Below are 20,783 nucleotides of genomic sequence, written 5' to 3'. Positions count from 1 at the left end.
CGCATTAATACACAGCGCAACACCAGGACTCCAGAGTAGCCCTAGGTGCTGCAAATGGTTAAGCACTGCACTACTAACCAATAGCTTGACAGTTTGAATGCATTCAGAGACACCTTGGAAGAAAGGCCAAGTGTTCTGCTTCTCAAAGGTCACAGCCTTGAAACCCCTACAGAGTGCAGTTCTACTCTGACACACAGGGGGTCGCTAAGATTACAAATCAATTCAACTACACACTGGTTTGGCTTTGGGTTTGAGAGTCTCCTCCAGAGGATCAAGGGTAAGGACATGCCAACATCATGGGCTGATCTACTCTCAGAGTTTATTACTAGACTCCTAAGGGGTGGGGCGGTTTCTTCTCTGAACTAGGGGTTCATATCTGCTCCTGAATCTGAAATCTGAACTAGCTCTGATGTTTTTCTTCATGTCAGTTAATATTTCTTTGGAAGAAAAAGCACTTCTAATTAGGAGAGATCTGGGCATAAGCAGTAGCGGGGAGAAAATATGTTTTGATTTTTTTTCCCCCCAAATAACTACTTGCACCATTGGATTAGTGTACTATAACAACAACTGAAAAGGATCTGCTTCTCTGAATAGAGGGTCACCTTGGAGTGATTAGCATGGCTGCCAAAACCTAATCCCTTTGCAAACCCCTAATGGTGGCACTGACAAGTTCCTGCAGGAGGAAGTTTGGCAGGCAAGTACGACAGGAAAGGCCCTGATTTACACCTGAGGAAACGCAGATGGAAATGAAATTGTTTGCTTTTCCTTCCACATGTCTGACAGATTCCCCCAATTTCTATGGGGTTTATTATAAAGGTGTCAGACCCTATCAGGTATTTGATGGCAGCCACACATTATCAAATAAATAAAAAGAAACCGCTTTTGTCCTGCCTTTGAAGTTTTCTTAAGTTACTCTGAATAGCATCTCCCTCTGCCAAGTTTCCTGTTTCTCACATAATGAGATACTTTCTAATTAGCATATCACAAATATTCCTGATCTTCTTTACAAGTCCTGATACATTTTTAAATGTTTCTTTTAAAGCACATCAGGCTTTTTCACACTTTATGAAGAGGTAGGAGAATTAAAGCAGTGTGTCAGCTCATTTCTCCAATCAATTTCTTTCTCTTTCTTTCTTTTTTCTTCTTCTTTCTTTTCTTTTTTCTTAAAAAAGAAAAAGACAGACCAACAGCATGGAGTCATGGAAAGGTCACAGGGCTGAAACTCAGACTCCTGGATGTGGGTTTTGGCTGAGCCACTAATTAGTTGCATCATTTTAGGCAAATTGCTTCACCTTTGTAGGCCTCTCTCTCCTTTCCAGTGAAATGAGGAGGCTGGACTAGATGGAAAGTCTTTCACAGTTTAAAACACCATGATTTATTTGTGAAGCATGAATAATTTCATGTCCCTTATTCAAAAACTAGAGCAGGTTGTTTTCTTTTGTTTAAAAATCAGTGAGCTAAACACTAAGTAAGTTATAACCAAGAGTCAAACCCTTCATTTGACTTTCCGTCGAGTCAATTCTGACTCAGCGCCATCCTCTTGGACAAAGTAGAACTGCGTCTTAGTTTTTCAGAGACTGTAAATCTTTACGTGAGCAGACAGTTTCATCTTTCTCCCACAAGTGACTCCTGGGTTTGAACTGCCAACCCTGAAGTTAGCTGCCCAATGCCTAATCCACTATACCACCAGGGCTCCAACAAAATATATAAGTTGTGAACTGCCATCGAATCAGTTCCAACTCATAGGAAACCCTACATAGGGTTTCTGAGGAGTGGCTTGTGGTGAACAGCCCAGCATATCCTAGAGTGCCACATCAGATCACATCAATTATAGGCATCAGGAAAAGGAATGGGATTTTTCAAGGGGCACAGAAATTCAAGTGCAGAATTATGTATTATTACCTTTGATTAGTAAAAGGTGTCTTCTTCCTTGAAGAACTCAAAACTCACCAAACTCACTGCCATCAAGTTAATTCTGACTCATAGCGACCCTATATAGAGTTTCCCAGGCTGTAAATCTTTACAGAAGCAGAAAGTCTCATCTTTCTCCCACAGAGCAGTTGGTGGGCTTGAACTGTTGACCTGTGATTAGCAGTCCAATGTTAATCCTAAAGCGCCACCAGAGACGTAGCTATATTTTTGGCTTGCTTTAATATGCTGACTTCATCCCTGGGTGATGCAAACAATTAAGCACTTAACTAGTAGCCAGATTGTTGACAGTTTGAACCCATCCAGAAGCACCTCAGAAGAAAGTACCTGGCAATCTGATGCCAAAAGATCACAGTCTTAAAAACTCTAGAGAGCAGTTCTACTCTGTACACATGGAGTTGTCATGAGTTGGAATCTACTCAACATCCACTGCCCAAAAAGCCTATGGCCACAGAGCCAATTCCAAATCATAGAGATCCGATAGGACAGAAAAAGGACTGACTGCCCCATAAGGTTTCCGAGGTTGTAAATCTTTACGTAAGCAAACTACCACGTCTTTCTCTTATGGAACTGATGAGTTCATACCGCCAACTTTTAGGTTGGCAGCCAAGCACTTTAACAACGCCACTAGGGCTCCTCCAATAGCAACTAATGACAACAAAATACGTTGATAAATAATTATGTACACATATTCTAGTCTGCTTTGATATCAGTGACTATAACTGATAGAAATTAACCCTAATATAAAGAATATTAAAACAATGAAAAAAAAAGTCCTGGACATCAAAAAGGTTTCCTAGTCTTTTAGTATACCAGGGGGGGAAAAATCCAGTCAGTTGAATAAAATAATTTGGATTGCCCCACTGACATCTGGGTTTTAAGATTTGACTTGTAATACCAAAATCATAAAAGCAGAAATTTGTCTTGGTTTTGATTATGAGCTCCTGGAGAGCAAGGGCCTTGGCACTTGCTTTATGTGCCTCACCATTTAATTTGCATAATCAAAACTGCCTGGTGGATTGTAAAGAGCCCCCACAATGTGGGCCTGCAAACCCTTTCTTGTCACAACCACACACGCCAACACCTCCAATCTGTCTGCCTGCCTTCTCCTCAGCCCTCCGAGCTCAGCGTTGCAGACATCCAGTTCTGGTGTCTTTGCTAAGAAGGCCTGCCCCTATTGCCCTGCTAATTCTGGTGCCCAGACCAGTACTAATTACCACCAACTAAAATCAGCAAATGCTGATAGCACAGGAACAGCTGAAATGTCCTGGGACTGGCATCCTTTCTTGCTCCATGACACCATGATCCTGTTGTGAGTAAAGCACTATCGTGCTTCATTGTATTTGTTTCCTCCCTGTGGCAGAAGCTTCAGCTCACAACTGTACTGCCAGGACCTAGCATGTGTCAGTCGGGCAGGAGGATGAGAGAGAGAACCAGCAGAGGAAGAGCAAGGCACTGAGTGAACACTGGGCGAGTCCAAGAACTGCTCCTCCATCATCCCTGCTGCCCCACTTCCCTGAAAGATGTACAAGTTTGTAGAAAAATTCCATTATCTTTCCATTCCATTTTCCCAGGAACTTTCTAAAGCCCCCTCATACTACGAAAGATGAATACAGACAGAGAGCCACCAAATCATGGTCCCAAAACTAAAATTTACGCCTCATGAAAGAAGGAATACTATGGATGGAAAAAGTCTGAAAAACTTTCCTTTAAAAAAAGGATAATTTTTTTTTTTTAATTGTGTAGTAGTAATAGGAAGTCACTGACGTATTTTCACAGGAAAGTAGCACAAACAGTCTAGTTTTAAGAAGACTGTGTAGCCGTGGTTTATACAGTACATTGAAATGGTACAGAGATTAGGGTAAGAACTAGTCTAAGTGACTATGTGACCAAGAAAAATTATTGTGGTTGTGTAGACTCCATCCCTGATGATCCTATGTAATTGAATAGAGCTGTCCCTACACAGAGTTAAATTGCCAGGTCTTTTTTCCTGAGGAGCTTCTGGGGAGAAAACTAACAGAACCTTTCAGTTAGCAGCAGACTATGTAATCACTGTTCCGCCAGTGCTCCTTTGAAAAATTATTACAAATAATAATATGTATTGTTGTTGCTAAGTGCTGTCGAGTTGGTTACTCGCCATAGTGACATAGTGACAGGTTTCTGAAGAGTGGTTGGTGAACAAACGGCCAACCTTGCAGTTCAAACCAACCTTGAGGTCCAGTGAATTATTCCATGGACTCCAATAATATGTAGAGATGTGGAAAGGTGATGATGATAGACGATTGAGTTACAAAAACAAAACAGATAGTTTAGTCCAACAATATAGATAATATAACCACAGTTCATAAAATACGTTTGAAACCCTATACAGGGTCGCTATAAGTTAGAACCAACCAACTCGATGGCAGTTAACAATATATACATGTTTAGATTATATAGGTACCTGAGATTTAGTCCAACAATATAGATAATATAACCACAGTTCATAAAATACGTTTGAAACCCTATACAGGGTCGCTATAAGTTAGAACCAACCAACTCGATGGCAGTTAACAATATATACATGTTTAGATTATATAGGTACCAGAGAAAGCAGACTACTTCATTAAATCTCTAAATTTTAACTGGGATGTTATCTAAATAGTAAAACTTCTTTCTTTCTTTCCCTTTGCTAATCGTATTTTTTAAAAGTCTCCTCTGAATAAGTAAATAAGTCAGTCACTTATAAATATTAAATAGTGTGAGAATGAGGTGGTGAGGATTTGGCCGCAGGCAGCGGCAGTAAGAATAGAAAGTAAGAAGCAGCGTTGAGAGCAATTATAGAGGAGGAACACAGGGAATTAAGGGGAAGTCAGAAAACTAGTGTGACTCCCAGGTTTTCATCCTAAGTGGAGGAAAGGTGGCTCCACAGCCAGAACTGGGTCCGTCTGGAGGGTAGTTAGTTTGGAAGAAAAGATATTGGGTCTACTTTTAGACATGGTCTGTTTGGAACAGTGACAGGTGTCCAAGAAAGATTAGAGTTCAAAAGAGAGGTTAGAGCTCAAGGCAGCTGTTGATTCAGGAGTCAGCACCCCAACCCAGGTCAGATTCCGTGTCTCTCCACGCGTTCTCAGAAGAGCCTGTACTGACCCAAAAATCAGTTTCCATGAGTTGCTTCTGACTCATGCGAACAAATGTGTGTCAGAGTGCAACTGTGTTCCATGGGATTTTCAGTGACCAATTTTTGGAAGGAGACCATCAGGCCTTTCTTCGGAGATGCCTCTGGGTGGCCTCAAACCCTCAACCTTTCAGTTAGCAGTGTATTAACCACTTGCACCACCCAAAACACCAAACCCACTGCCATCGAATCTATTCCAACTCATAGCGACCCTGTATAAGGCTTCCGAGACTGTAAATCTTCATGGGAGCAGGCTGCCTCATGAGCTTTCTCCTGCAGAGCGGCTGGTAGGTTTCAACCACCTACCTTTCAGTTAGCAGCCAAACACCTAATTCACAGTGCCACCTTGCACCACCCAGGGACTCCACAATTCCTTTCATGGGGATCTTTTCAGTCTCTGCTGTGCCGCTGTGTTTACTCATCTGAGTTTTTCATTAGACTATTGACTTCAGGAGGGCAAGGAACCATCTGTCAACATTTCATCCTCAACGTCTGCATCAATGAACTATTACTAATCAGTGCCTGAATAATGAATTACTAAGGCTTCTGTGATGACAGTAGAAGTAGTTAGAGTGGATGAACTATCCCGGGAGAGAAGACAGAGGTAGGAAGGAGTGAAACTTAGAAAATACTCACATGTGCAATGGAAGAAGCAGGGCCGCCAACAAAATCAATGCAGACAAGGGCAGTGCAACTTTCCAGAAACCAAGGATGGAACGCTTCAAAATAGGAAAGGAGCTGGGCAGAGCCCACTGTGGCCGAGAGCTGAGAGACAGATGGAGGAGAAAGTTCACTAATTACAATGTTGCTGATGATTCAGGGGAGAACAATTTGAGGTGAGTGGGAGGGACAATGGTATAATAGGATAGGTAGGGGTATGAGGTAAGAAATAAAATGGATGATAGTAAAACTGTCTTTTAAGTTGTGTGGTAAAGAGATTAAATAATGTAGCTTGAGGAGAAGCTAAATCAGAACAGAGTTACTTCAAAATCAAAGAGGACCTGCATACGTTAGTATCCAGGAGGTAAAGAGCCTGGTATTCAGCAGAAGAAATTGGCTTGTATAGGATCCAGCAGAATTACCCTTGAGAAGGAAAAGGAAGGCTTGTTTGATCTCTCTGTCCTCTAAACCCCTGCAGCACTCCCAGCCCATACCACACAATTTAGCTCTAATTATATACTCATACCATTAACTGCTACTTCATAGTCCTCGCTCTTCATTTAAATGGCATGGACCAAATCTGCGGGACTTTCCACAGTACATTCTCAATAAGGTTTTGTAATGGACTCTTTAATCCCATAGAATACATGCCAAGGAAAATAAAGATATGGACATTCATAGAGCTGCAATAACCATTGAACAGTCACAGAATCATCACTGGACTGCGAACTGCAAGGTCAGCAGTTCAAACCCACCAGCTATCCTCAGAAACCCTATACAGGGTCACTATGAGTCGGAATCAACTCAACAACAATAAAAACTGGGGGGAGGGGGTGTTTAAGTAGCACCTTGACATCTACCTTCTCTTTTTCCTAAAGAAAACACCTTACTGTACTTGGGCAAAGAAGCTATCATCCCCCAGAATCCGCACAGACTAATTGCAAACCAATGTTCACATGGACCACCCTATCATTATTTGTGAGTCACATGAGGACAGGTAAATAGAAACTGAGACTGCTTTCTGACAAGGCTTTGATGGGCAGATCTCTGGGCTGCCTTTTAGTCTGGTTAGAGACTGACCTCACATGATTGGCTTGTTCAGGACCCCAGGCTGCATACCCTTGCAAGATTCTCCTGTAGTCTCTCAGGAGGCCCTGGCAAGGCTAGGAATGAAAACTTCAGCTGGAAGCTGAGCCAAGGCAGCTCCAACTTCAGCTGAGTTTACCCTGCTCCTGAACAAAACTGGAGCAGCTGAGACCAGAGCAGTCCCAGAATTTGCTATAGACTGAGGATTCCTATAAAACTGACACCAGCAGGCAGTTTAAAATGCCAAATGTCACTTCAAAATGAAGGCGGGATGGAAACCAAGGGCCGCGTTTGCCTTCCACTCACCCACTTATAGACAAATCCTTAAAGTTCCTCAACATGTCATTCAGTCCATACCTTCCACTGTCTTGCTCACATCTATTTTGAAATAAGAGAAATCAGCAATGCCCATTTTAGTACTTTTTTTCTTGAACTTTAAGATGCTTACTACAAACACATCAAAAGTACATTAAGAACATATTGATAATAAACTTTACCGAAGATTTGTCCACAGTGATAAGATTTTTCCCAAAATACATTATAAACATGAAACCCTTACTATACCTTGAATAATAAGCTTGGATTTCTAAGCAATTCTTGCCATAAGTTATACTTTACAGCACGAAAAAGTGAACATGTAGAAATTGTATGGATGTTTTCAGGACAATGGAGTCCATTCAATACATTGGATCACTAATTAATCAAACAGGACCCAAGTGTCCAAAAATGCACCTTTCTCATATACCTAAAGTACTCTCACAAGACTAGCTTATGAACTAAAGGAATCTGCATTATTAAAGAAGTGGAATGTGCTACACTAACATTAGAGTACCCTGCAGCAGAAGAGACTCGAACACATGCTTAGATAATATGAATGGGACGAGTAGCTTTCAGAACAGAACACTTCCACTACTGTGTGTGATTCGACTTGCTTGATAACATAATGCTCAGTGGGAGTGGGAATTCATTCTTCTATTTGCACCTTCCCTCATTTTAATTTGACCAGATATTTTGTTGTTAAGTGCCGTCGAGTCGGTTCTGACTCAAGTGACCCTGCGTAGGGTTTCCAAGGAGCAGTTGGTGAGTTTGAACCACCGACCTTGCAATCCAGCACATTATTCTGCAGCACCACACCAGGACTCTAATACTCTGTAGGTTACAAAACAAAAATAAGAGTGAAGAGTTTCTTGCTAGATATTAGGGTTTGGGGGTTTGCAAAGAGAGAACAAATCTATCTGTGGAAGATGTCATATCCAGGAGATTACTCTAAGCACCAGGATCTAAGATTTTAATGGTGCCAACTAGTCAAGCATTGCCAAGTTTTACACTAAATTCACATGCACAATAAAAAAACACTCCTTGTTTATAAACAATCTTCCATATGTCTTGGATAGAAACATACTAACTGACAATTAATTGACTGACTTCTGCAATCTGCCATTAATTGCTCTTTTCGTGTTAAAATTATTCCACTAAAATTTCACTTTCAGAGCTCTCTAGCACACACAGTTATAGGAAACTTTCTATTCTCAATTTGTCAAATAATTTACTTAGTAATGCCATTTATATAGGATTTAATCATATTTTTATGTAAATATTTTAGATATTGGCCTCTCATATCACTACTTGCTATTTCTAAACATATATTCACCTTTTGGAGTCCTGGTGTGGTGCTGCAGGTTAATATGCTGGACTGCAAGGTTGGCATTTCAAGCTCACCAGCCACTCCCTCAGAAACCCTAGGCAGGGTCATTATGGGTTGGAACTGACTCGATGGCACTTAACAACAACCACATGCACTTTTTATGAAAAAGAATAATCTCTCCCTCCACTCCCTAGCTAAGTGAATCTAGTGTTTCAAGGGTTAAAGTTTACAAATTTAAGTCTAAGATCTTTAAACAAATATAAGTTTTAATTAAAATACACACACAATCTGAATATTTGTATTTTGCTATATATCGGGATCTCAGTTAACTATAGGGAATCCGGCTATTGGGCCCAAACATAGTGTTAAATAATCAAACACAAGATCAACAAATATATATGTATATATATCAGCTAATGATATTTTTTCTAGGCTCATCAGAAAGTACCTTCTCTTGGATGACAAACAGACAAGTGCATGGTCAGTGACCTATGACAGTGATGAAGCAATTCATTACCCAAAACACATAAGTATGCTTCATGGTGAGCTCTCACAAGTTTCTGGAAAGAACACAAAAACACACTGTACAAGAACAATCTGAAATTGGAGAGCAATTTACAAATAACACTACGTTTACAAGAAAACCTGTAAAGGCTTATAACAATAATATGTCTCATGTGAGGCACAGAAACAACTTCTGATATTCCAGATTTCTGACAAATGAACTATTAATTGCCACTGTCGCCAGGAAAAAGAATCATAAATAATCATCAGGTTTTATGAAGTATTGTATTTAAAAATTCAGACCAATATCTGGGTTTCTTCCGTCTTAATAACATACCCTTGAGTTCAATATACTTACACTGCAGTCTGGGTCCTGGGTTTCTGGTTTTCGCAAGGGGTCTGTAAAATGTACAGATGTTAGCAATCAGTGTCTTACTTCAAAACCTGACGACTGCTGCCTTTAGTCTCTTGATTTCCTTTGATACCAAAGACGTCCTTCTATTCCAGAGTTACCGCATGTTACGTGAAATTGCAACATTTCATTTCATTCAGCAGTTCAGATTTCCTGATAGCCAACTCAAACATTAAAGATAGCTATGCTCTGTATATTTTTCAATCTTCTCTATTCTTTTCTACCTCCCTGGAAAGGTGCTGGGCTCTCCTTAAGCAACACAGAGATTTAGAACTGTATTTTTCTAGGCAGCATTAAAATAAATAATAAAGCAATTCATTTCTACTTTCAGACTTTGTTTTTTTGTCTCTTCTCTGGTGGCTCCAGCAGTGTCAATTTTCCCACACTCTCCTGTAGTGGTGAATGGCTTGTCTGGACAAGTACGATAACACTTGGGCAGGAGATTAAATCCCACACTGAAGTCATTAAGTACCTACAGGGCTGGGCCTAGCATAGTCTGCAAACAACCGTCACCTTGACTTGAAAAGCAACAAGGAAAGTCTAAAAACTAAAACAATCTGATACTGGCATTTCCAGAACCTTAAGCCACTTGTATTTTTTATATAACAAAAAGTACCCCCACATTAGATGCCAGAACAAAGAGGAAATGCTTTACTTTCATTTAACTTCAACCTTGAATTATGTGAGACGTGAACCACTACCGAGGTCAGAAAACTACCATCCCTCCTATTTTGCCCAGGAAACTTCCAATTGGTTGTTTTTTCCTAATCCTACCTTTAACTTTCAAAAAATGCCCTGGTTCCATTAGTAAGCTATTCAGTTATCTTATCTTAGCTTTGACCTGAGTACTGGAAGGTTCTTTCTTGAATTTGCCATGTGTGTTTAAAAGAATACTCAAAATCACAGATTCAAGTAACAACAGCCGTCTGGACTGTTAAAGATGAACCACTTTCTATTACGCAGACACTCTTACCATCTATTTATAAAACCATTTATTTTATTCTATTTATTTTTCTTTTTATTGATTAATAAAAAATTTAAATCCCATCTCAAATTTAACATAGGCAAAACCAAATCCGTTGTGACTTAAAAGAATGTTCCTTCAGGGTGTGTTCAGATTGTTCAACCAAGGAAAATTATGACGTGGGTCTGGTAAGATTGCATCTTTCTCATTCCCACTTGCTGTATGACTAAAGAATGAAGGAAAAGGTAGCAACATATTCTTCTCTTGACATCCTCGATAGAAATCATACCAAAGAATATTGATGGATTATTCATAAGAAACAATTACTAAAGATGGAAAGTTTAAAGTATAATAAGTGTGAAGCTTTGTCTTGGGGATGGGGGAGATGGTATTGCCTGATAGATATATTTGTCTATGAAGAATCTAAATAAACTTTGTTGTTGTTGTTATGTGCCTGGAGTCAGTTGCGACTCATAGTGACCCTATATAGGGTTTCCTAGGCTGTAAACCTTTACGGGAGCAGAAAGCCTCATCTTTCTCCCACAGAACAGTTGGTAGTTTTGAACTGCTGACCGTGAGATTAGCATCCCGATTCATAACCACTACACTACCAGAGGTCCTTTGTAGGCATTAAAAAAAAAAAAAAAAAATGCAGATAATTGGGGAAATTGGCCATCTGTGTAAAATGTTGTTGATTATAACTCATGGCTACCTTACCTGGTATAGAACTGTCCTATAGGAATTCATAGGTTGCAATCTTTAGGAAGCAGATCACCAGGTGTTTTATCCATGAAAGCACTGGGTAGGTTCGAACTGTCAACCTTTTGGTTATCAACCAAGTGCTTAACAGTTGCACTACCAAAGGTTCTTTTGAAAAGGAAGAAGAATCAACCAGAATGCTTAGAGGCTGGCTCAAAAAGAAATCATAGTTGGTTTCCCTTGCCTACTACCGTAAAATAGACACTTGAGTGGGATAGAAAGGAATATCGGGAAACATGATTATAAAAAACCCTGCAAACCCGTCTTCAGCCTATAACTGATGGGAATACCTAAAAGGGGTTCTAGAACTTGCTCAGTGAAATAATTTTACTGTGGAGCTTTTGTAGTATATAGGAACTCAGGGGGAACCCTGAGCCCCATCCAGTAGGACATTCCCACTTGAAAGAACAAGCAGACCAGCCTGGAATAGCTAGAGGAACAGAAGATACTTCTTGAAAGAAAGATCAGCAGGAAAAATTCAAAAGACAAAAATGGCAGTCTGATTGGCTACTACAAGAACAAGCAAGTTGTTTGCTAGGGAGCCATCAAGGCAAACAATCAAGTCCCTTCAAGATAAAGCCCCCTCCAAGACTGAAACTCAAAGGGAACACATGACCAGGCATGTAAACTTGCTGGTGACCACATTGGTCTGCTGGTAAGTGGAAGAGGGGGAAAGGCAACAATGAAGATATAGGCCTAGTTCGACCATGTTCCATAGACTCCCATCAAACTGGAGATGAAAGAGAGATGAGGAAGGGCTGGTTGGTCCAAAGAGTGGTGAGACCTGAGGACTCCTGAACCCATGGACAAGGACATAGCCACAGAGGGCTAGAACTGAGAAAAAAGTGTCAAGCTGATATGAAGTGACAGGAGACACACAAGAACACCCAAACTTGTAGAAAGTACCCATTCAACCTAACCTTGATGGCTTAATGATCAGAACTCGACTAGAAGAAGATTTAATAAATAAATAAATAAAAATTTTTGATTAAGGAACCAAGTATAAATTGCTACAATTTGATGAACTTGATGAACTTAACCTATACTTATGGATGTAGTAGCTCAAAATACCAACTGAGAGGGAAGGAGTCTTCACATCAAGGATCAATCCTGTCCCCTCTGTATACAGGATTGATAGGGATGGGCAACTTAGACATTGGCTACCCTAAAATGGGGGGACTATAAAGGCACACAGTGACTGGCTTACAAGTTTTCAAGAGGGAGTTTAGTTTTAGAGCGTGCGGGAGAAAGCAGAATCCCCACTGAATAGTTTTCATCTTGTCAAGATGGGTCTGGTGAGAACAAATGGGGATAAGATTCTTATGACTCAATAGTGAGTAATTTGTTATCATGACTAATTGCGGTTGTCACAACTGTGAAGGTAGAAAGTTTATAACAAAAAGAGGAACAGAGGACCGTAGGACCATCAAGGGAGATGTATCTAAGCGGAATGCAGGACCCTATCCATAGAAGTAGTGACACCAGAGATGGAGGCAGAGATGAAGACATGGAGAGACAGAGAAGCAGAGGACTCTAAATGCCTGAAAAGAGAGGGACTGAGTGCTGGTGGCCAAGAGGCAGGTTTGCAGAATGTGCCCTTTGGTTATTTAAATGATTATATATTCCTGAGTGTTTTTTTGTACACCACCCCCCCACTCCAAAAAAAACAAACAAACACAGGGAATAGAAGCAAATACTGTTGAATGATGATGCATGGAAGAAACTGTAATCATTGCAATGAAATGATGAGTGTAAAACCGATGTTCTCCCATGTAAACTATCACCCAATTCACAATAAAAAAAAAAAAATGAAAAGAAGAAATCATAGGGAAATAAAATGAGGAAACAGCATGGAGACTCAGGGTCATTGCTTCAGGGGGCACATGGTCAACTGGCGTAATAGTCTGCAAAGGCAATGCTCTACATCCTGCTTTGTTGAGTAGACTTGGATGTTAAAAGCTCATGAGTGCCCATTTAAGGTGCTACTATTTGATCTCTCCATGTCTAGAAGAAAATAAAAGATACATGACAACAATTAGTCCAATGGGCTAGTGTTCTACATGAGCATCAGTTCCATGTCACTAAGACCAGAACTAGATGGTGTCCTGCCCTCTCTAGCAACAGCTTTGAAAGGGATCCCATCAGAAGGTACTGGATAGAGTAGGAGATACATGTGGAACAAAACTCAAAATCATAAAAAAAAAAAAAAAAAAAAAGGTTTAGCAATCAGTGCCATGCCATGGAGTCAGTCCCAATTCATAGCAACCCTGCATATGGCTTCCGAGGTTGTAAATCCTTACAGGAGCAGAAAGCCTCACCTTTCTCCTGCAGAACAGCTGGTAGTTTCAAACTGCTGCCTTTAGGTTAGCAACCCAACTTGTAACCACTATGTTACCAGAGCTCCTTTATTGATCAGATAGAGACTGGCTATAACCTACACTGAGACTATGCTCCTTGGTCTAAAAATGAACTCACACTATAACCTACACTGAGACTATGCTCCTTCAGATCTAAAAATGAACTCACGCCCAAGGCTCAATTTTCAGCCAAATAATAAACCAGTCTATAAGAGGAACAATAAAATTTGTGAGGTATGCATACTTTAGAATAACCAATCATTTGATATCAAAAGGTAAGCATTTTCCCAAGGAAAAGAACTCAGAGTTAGGAAAGGAGGAGGACTCAAAACAAGAAATATAGAAAGGAAGTAGGACACGAGATGATGCATTGTGGGGATTGCAATCAATGACATGAAACAAAATGTGTATGAATTGTGGAATGGAAAACTGATCTGTTTTATAAACCTTCTCCCAATTCACAATAAAAAGTTTAAAATAAAATTTTAAAAAAATGAGAAAACAAATGCAACTCTTTGAGGGAACAGCTTGCTGAGCTCTACCTCATTGTCCGTTCCCTATCCAGTCTGTATTTTCAGCTGTATTATTCGCTCTCCAGTCTCATATAATCAATACTAACATCTATACCAAGATGTCCTGGGTATGGCTCAATCTCAAGACATGTTAGCTTCGAAAATCATTGCTGCTTCTATAGTATGTGTTTTTGCTAATTCCAGTCACCTAGGCTCAAACCCCAACATTGTCTTCTTCTCACTAACTCCTGAGAATGCTACTTTCATAATCTTTCTTGTACCCACCCCCTAAGAAGCTGCATAACATGTTCCCCCTCTCTAGCTGGGAACACTTGATCCCCATCTCTAGCAGACTGGCTGCACCTAATCTTTAATTCCCTAATTGTACATAGGAAGGATGTTAAAAATATCAAATGTACTAAGTCTATTTCTTTCAATGCAGAGAGCTACTGCTCAACTCTTGGAGACGCAATCACTCTTACAGCTGAATAATCTATCATTGAGGTACGATAAATGACAATGTATGAGATGAATTTTGTTTCCTAAAAAAGTTATGCTTTAAAATGACCTCTGAATAGCAGAAAAGTGAGTTCTCCCTACACTGATTAGAATGATGATCTATTTGGCTCTATAAAGAACTTTAGAGAGCACAGGAATTCAACTTTACAAAGTGATCATGAAAATATTTTTTTGTTGTTGACAGCAAAATTCGTTAACATTTCTATTTGCAATTTTTTGCTATTAAATTGAATCTTTTTGATACTCAGTTCTAAATTTCAACAAATATGTGACAAGCATCTAAAAAGTGCTGTGTGTCTTGCATTACACTGTGTGCTAGAGACACAGCAGTGAACAAAAGTGAGAAAAGGTCCTGTCTTTATGAACTTACGTTAGTATGTAATAATTACAATGTATAACAGTTTAAGAAAGCATAAGCAGCTCATTTAACTGAAGTGTGAGTGAATTTTCCAATATATACAATTTGGAGATGTTAAAGGTTTTTAAGAAAAAAAAATTAGATTAAAAAACTAATATCAACTCTATGTACCCATACTCATTGATTATTACTATATAGAGAATCGTTGTTGTTGTTGTGTGCCGTCGAGTCAATTCTGACCCATAGAGATCCTATATAGGGTTCCCAAGGAGCAGCTGGTAAGCTTGAACCTGCTGACCTTGCAGTTCAAACGACTTTGCACTCTGACGCATTAGCCCATAGCGCCACACCAGGACTCCATATATAGAATTTGGTTGTTGTTGCTAAGTGCCGTAGAGTCGATTCCGACCCATAGCAACCCTGTACAGGGTTTCTGAGGCTGTAAATCTTTACGGGAGCAGAAAGCCTCATCTTTCTCCCACAGAACAGCTGGTAGTTTCGAACTACTGACCTTGCGGTTCGCAGCCCAATTCGTAACCACTATGCTACCAGAGCTCCTATGTATAGAATAGGACTATATAATTTTCTCTCAGTAATCAGAGAGAACTTTTTCACAAGTATTAGTAAATATAAATGTCTCATTCTACACAAAAAGTAAACAGAATTTGGCAACAAATAAAAAAAACAATGGTATATCATCTCATCCCAGCTTAATGTTGTTGTTAAGTGCTGTGAAGTCCATTCAGACTCATGACCCTCTATAGGATTTCTAAGGTGTGGCTGGTGGGTTTGAACTGCCACCTTGAGGTTTAAACCAACCTTATGGTCTAGTGCTTTAACCTTCAGTGCCACACCAGCATTAATAGCAAAGCTCAAAGAAACAGAGAACAACAAATGCTGGTGAAGGTGTGGAGAGACTAGGATCCTCCTGCATTGCTGGTGGGACTGTAAAGTGGTTCAACCACTGTGGAAAACAGTATGGCACTTCCTCAAAATAGTATGGAAATAGAATATTGTATGACCCAGTACAATGACTCTACTTGGTATACATCCACAAGAAATAAGAGCCATGATATGACTAGCTATATGCACAGTACTATTCACAATAGCAAAAAGATGGAGAGAGCCTACACAAACTTTTGGACATACACACAATGGAATACTCTGCAATGGATGAATCTGAAGGACATCATGCTGAGTGAAATTAGGCAATCTCAAAGGGACAACTATTGTAGGAGACCACTACTATAAAAACTTTAGAAAAAAATTCATACTAAAAGAAATATACTTTGCTAGTTGCCAGGGGTGGGAAGCAAGGGATAGCAATTCACTTGCTAGAGGGTAGACACGTGTAAGCTCGGGTGATGGGTAAGGCAACATACAAGAAGGAGGTTGACAGGAGAATGATGAAGACAGGTGACGACACAGGGAGACATGCACGGGTTTAAAGGATATAGAAGGAAACAGTGTTATAGGCACCAGGGCTCAGCAGGTGGATTCATGAACAGATACATAGGCTAAATGGGTAAGGGAGGGAGAGTGGGAGTAGATCCACAAATATACAAGAGTTTGAAAGAGGATATTTGTATATGGATATTTACCTTTGCTGAAAACACACCTATGAATGTTAGGGTTGTTGTTATTTTGTTATGTGCCGTGGAGTCGGTTCCGATTCATAGCGACCCTGTACAGAGTTTCTGAGGCTGTAAATCTTTACGGGAGCAGAAAGCCTCATCTTTCTCCCGTGGAACAGCTGGTAGTTTCGAACTGCTGACCTTGCAGCTCGCAGCCCGATGAATGTTAGGGAGCATTTGTTATTAGTGCCGTCGAGTTAGTTCTGACTCATTGTTGTTGTTGTTACGTGCCATCGAGTCGGTTCCGACCCATAGCGACCCTGTACAGGGTTTCCGAGGGTGTAAATCCTTACGGGAGTAGAAAGCCTCATCTTTCTCCCGCGGAGCAGCTGGTAGTTTCGAACCGCTGACCTTTAGGTTCGCAGCCCGATTCGTAACCACTACGCTACCAGAGCGACCCTATATAACATACAAGGGACAAAATGTTGAAAAGCTTCTTAGATAGCATCAAACATCTTAAGGCAATGAGCTCCTTAACCTGAGGGCTCAGGACCATAGTCTCAGGAGCCACCATGGTCAACTGGCACAACATAGTCCACAAAGACTATGTTCTACATCCTACTTTGGCGGCTGTAATCTTCAAAACTCATGAGTAGCTGTCTAAGGTGCATCTGTTGGTCTCTCTATGTGTGGAAGAAAGAAGAGTGATGAAAACTGAAGATGTTTGGAATCAACAAGTCCAGTGGAACAACGGAGCAGATGAATGTCAGTTACCATGACTCTGAGAACAGAAGAAATGGATGGTGCTCGGCTATCCCTACCAACTCTTCTGAAAGGGATTGCATTAGAAGATCCAGGATAGAGTGAATGAAAATACAGAACAAAATTTAAAATTATAAAAAATAAAAAAGACTGTACTAACTGGTCAGAAAGAAACAGGAGGACCAAAAACTATGGTTCTCAACCCCCTAGCGGCTCAATTTTCAGCCAAGCAGTAGATATGCATACAGTATGGTTACTATGTTCATCATGGAATGGTCAATCATTTAAGATTAAAAGCAACATTTACCTAAGGATAAAGCTGAGAAGGGTTGGGAAAGAGGGAGGAATGGAATAGGAACCACAGAGAGGAAGTGGAATAACTGTGGTTGCATGGTGGAGGTTGTGTGCCACGGAGTTGGTTTCGACTCATAGTGACCCTGTACAGGGTTTCTGAGGCTGTAAATCTTTACAGGTGCAGAAAGCCTCTGCTTTCTCCCTCAGAACAGCTGATAGTTTCGAACTGCTGACCTTGCAGTTCGCAGCCCGATTCGTAACCACTACACTACCAGAGCTCCTTGCTGTTGCATGGAGGGGATCGCAATCACTGAGATGAAATAAAGTGTATGATTTGTTGAATGTAAAACTGATTATCTTCTCTTGAAACCTTCCTTGATTGACAATAAAAAGTTAGAAACAAAAATAATTTGTTCAAGAGGGAAGAGCATGAGAGGAACGAGGGATCCTCACCAGAAAAGTGGTGGAAACAGAGATAGTGGCAGAGGCAATGGCATAGAGATAGAACAGCAGAGGCCCATGGACTGAAAAGGGCAGTGTGCCTGCGGGCAGGAGGGTGGCTTTGGGCATCGAAAGATGCCTTTGGGCATCTAAATTAATATATATTTTCAATATGGCTTATGCATATCAAAAAAAAAAAAAGGTAATAGAGATGAATACTGTTAACTGATGGTGCATAGAGGGGATTGTAATCATTGCAATGATTTGTTGAATGTAAAACTGATGATCTGCCCTGTAAATCTTCACAAGTCACAGTAAAAGCTTTAAAATAATAACCATAATAATTTGGCAGTCAATGACCAAAGACAAAATGATAGTTAGATAGACAAATATCAATGACATGGAAATTTTTAATCCATAGACGAGAAAGTCCTTGAATGGCTTTCAGGCTTTTAGGTATGCATTTGCAAACTCTTCAGTCATTGTTATTGATGTACAATTCCTGTTGTTGTTGTTGTTGTTGTTATTAGCTGCCATGGAGTCAGTTCCGACTCATAACAACCCTATGCACAGAAGAAAGAAACACTGCCCAGTCCTACACCATCCTCACAATCGTTAAGTTGGAGCCCATTACTGCTTCTACTGTGTCAATCCATCTCCTTGGGGCTCTTCCTCTTTTTTCGCTGGCTTTCCACTTTACCAAGGATGAATTCCCCTGCCAGGGACTTGTCCCTTCTGATAACATGTCCAAAGTATGAGAGACAAAATCTTGCCAGCCTACCTTCTAAGGAGCATTCTGGCTGCAATTCTTCCAATACAGATTAGTTTGTTACTCTGGAAGTCCACAGTGCTTTTAATATTCTACAGCACAGTAATTCAAATGCATCGATTCTTCTACAGTCTTCCTTAGTCATTGTCAAATTTTCACATGCATATAAGGCGACTGAAAATACCATGGCTTGGGTCAGGTGCACCTTAGTTCTCAAACTGATATCTTTGCTCTTAAACAATTTACAAAGGTCTGGTGCAGCAAATTTGCCTAACGCTGTTTCCATGAGAGTTGATTGTGGATCCAAGCAAAATGAAGTCTTTGGCAACTTCAATCTTTTCTCCATTTATTATGATGTTATTTATTGGTCCAGTTGTAAGGATCTTTGCTTTCTTTACATTGAGGTGCAACCCATACCGAATACTGTAGTCTTTGATCTTCATCAGTAAGTATTTAAAATCCTCTTTGTTTCCAGCAAGCAAGGTTATATCATCTTAATATCACAGGTTGTTAATGAGTCTTCCTGCAATCCTGGTGCCACACTCTTCTTCATATGATACAGATTCTCAGATTATTTGTTCAGGATACAGACTGAATAAGTATGGTGAAAGGATACAACCCCAGCACACACCTTTTCTGATTTTAAACCATTCAGTATCCCCTTATTCTTTTCTAACAACTGCCTCTTGGTCTATGTACAGGTTTCTCATAAACACAATTAAGTATTCTGGAATATCCATTTTTTGCAATGTTATCCACAGTTTTCATGATTTACACAGTTGAAAGCCTTTGTGTACTCAATAAAGCATGAGTATACATTTCTCTGATTTTTTCTGATTTTTTCTGCTTTCAGCCAAGATCTGTCTGATATCAGCAATGATATCATTAGTTCTACATCCTCTTCTGAAATTGCTAGCAATTTCATCAATACACTGTTGCATCCATTTTTAACTATCTTAAGCAAAATTTTGTTTAGCTATTAGAATAAATATATACCTGAAATCACTCGACATTAAGGGACATATAGAATTATTGTTGTTGTTGTTAAGTGCCGTCGAGTCGGTTCCGACCCATAGCGACCCTGTACAGGGTTTCCGAGGGTGTAAATCTTTATGAGAGTAGAAAGCCTCATCTTTCTCCCATGGAGCAGCTGGTAGTTTCAAACCACTGACCTTAAGGTTCACAGCCTGATTCATAACCACTACGCTACCAGAGCTCCTTTTATTATAGGGCATTAATTCTATAGTCATAATCCCTGGGTGGTGCAAATTGTTAATGCAACAACTATTGGTTTAAATTGTTTAGCTCTTTTACTTCATCATTTCTTCTCATTGCTTTAGCTATGTTTTACATTCAAAATCAAGTTTCGGAGTCTCTTCTGGCATCCATCTTTGTCTTTTCTATTTCTGCTATATTTCACCTTCTTCACATGTGTTATCCTTAACGCCATTCCACAACTTGTCTGATTTTAGTTCACTAGTGTTCAATGTGTCAAATCTATTCCTAATGTGGTATCTAAATTCAGGTGAGATATATTCAGGGTTGTACTTCAGGTTTCATGGACGCTTTTTCATTTTCTTCAGCTTCAACTTGAACTTGTATAGGCAATCAGCCTCTGGTCTTGTTCTGACTGATAATGTTGAGCTTCGCCATCATCTCTTTCCACAGGTATCATCAACCTGATTCCCGTGTATTCCATCTAGCAAAGTGATGCGTACAATCAATGCTTTTGTTGTTGAAAAAACTCAAACTGAACAACTTATGTGCTTTATTGTATTTCCATTAAATAAATCATTGGTCTTCCAAAATTTTATCATGAGCTCTCTGGCATCATTTCTATTGCCGAGGCCTGATTTTCCAAGTACTGGTCTTCTTTGTTTCCAACTCTCACATTCCAATCACCAATTTCATGGGATGTTTGATCAATTTCAGACTGCAGAAGTTAGTAGAAATTATCAATTTCTTCATCTTTGGAACTAGTGGTATTGGAGCAGAAATTTTAATAATAATCACATTAACTGATTTTCCTTGTAAGCATATGATATTACAAATATTGTACTTCAGGATATACCTTGAAATGT

This window comes from Chrysochloris asiatica, unplaced genomic scaffold (assembly GCF_000296735.1).
Source record: "Chrysochloris asiatica unplaced genomic scaffold, ChrAsi1.0 scaffold00011, whole genome shotgun sequence".
NCBI lineage: Eukaryota > Metazoa > Chordata > Mammalia > Afrosoricida > Chrysochloridae > Chrysochloris > Chrysochloris asiatica.
Note: the sequence above shows the minus strand (reverse complement) of the source record.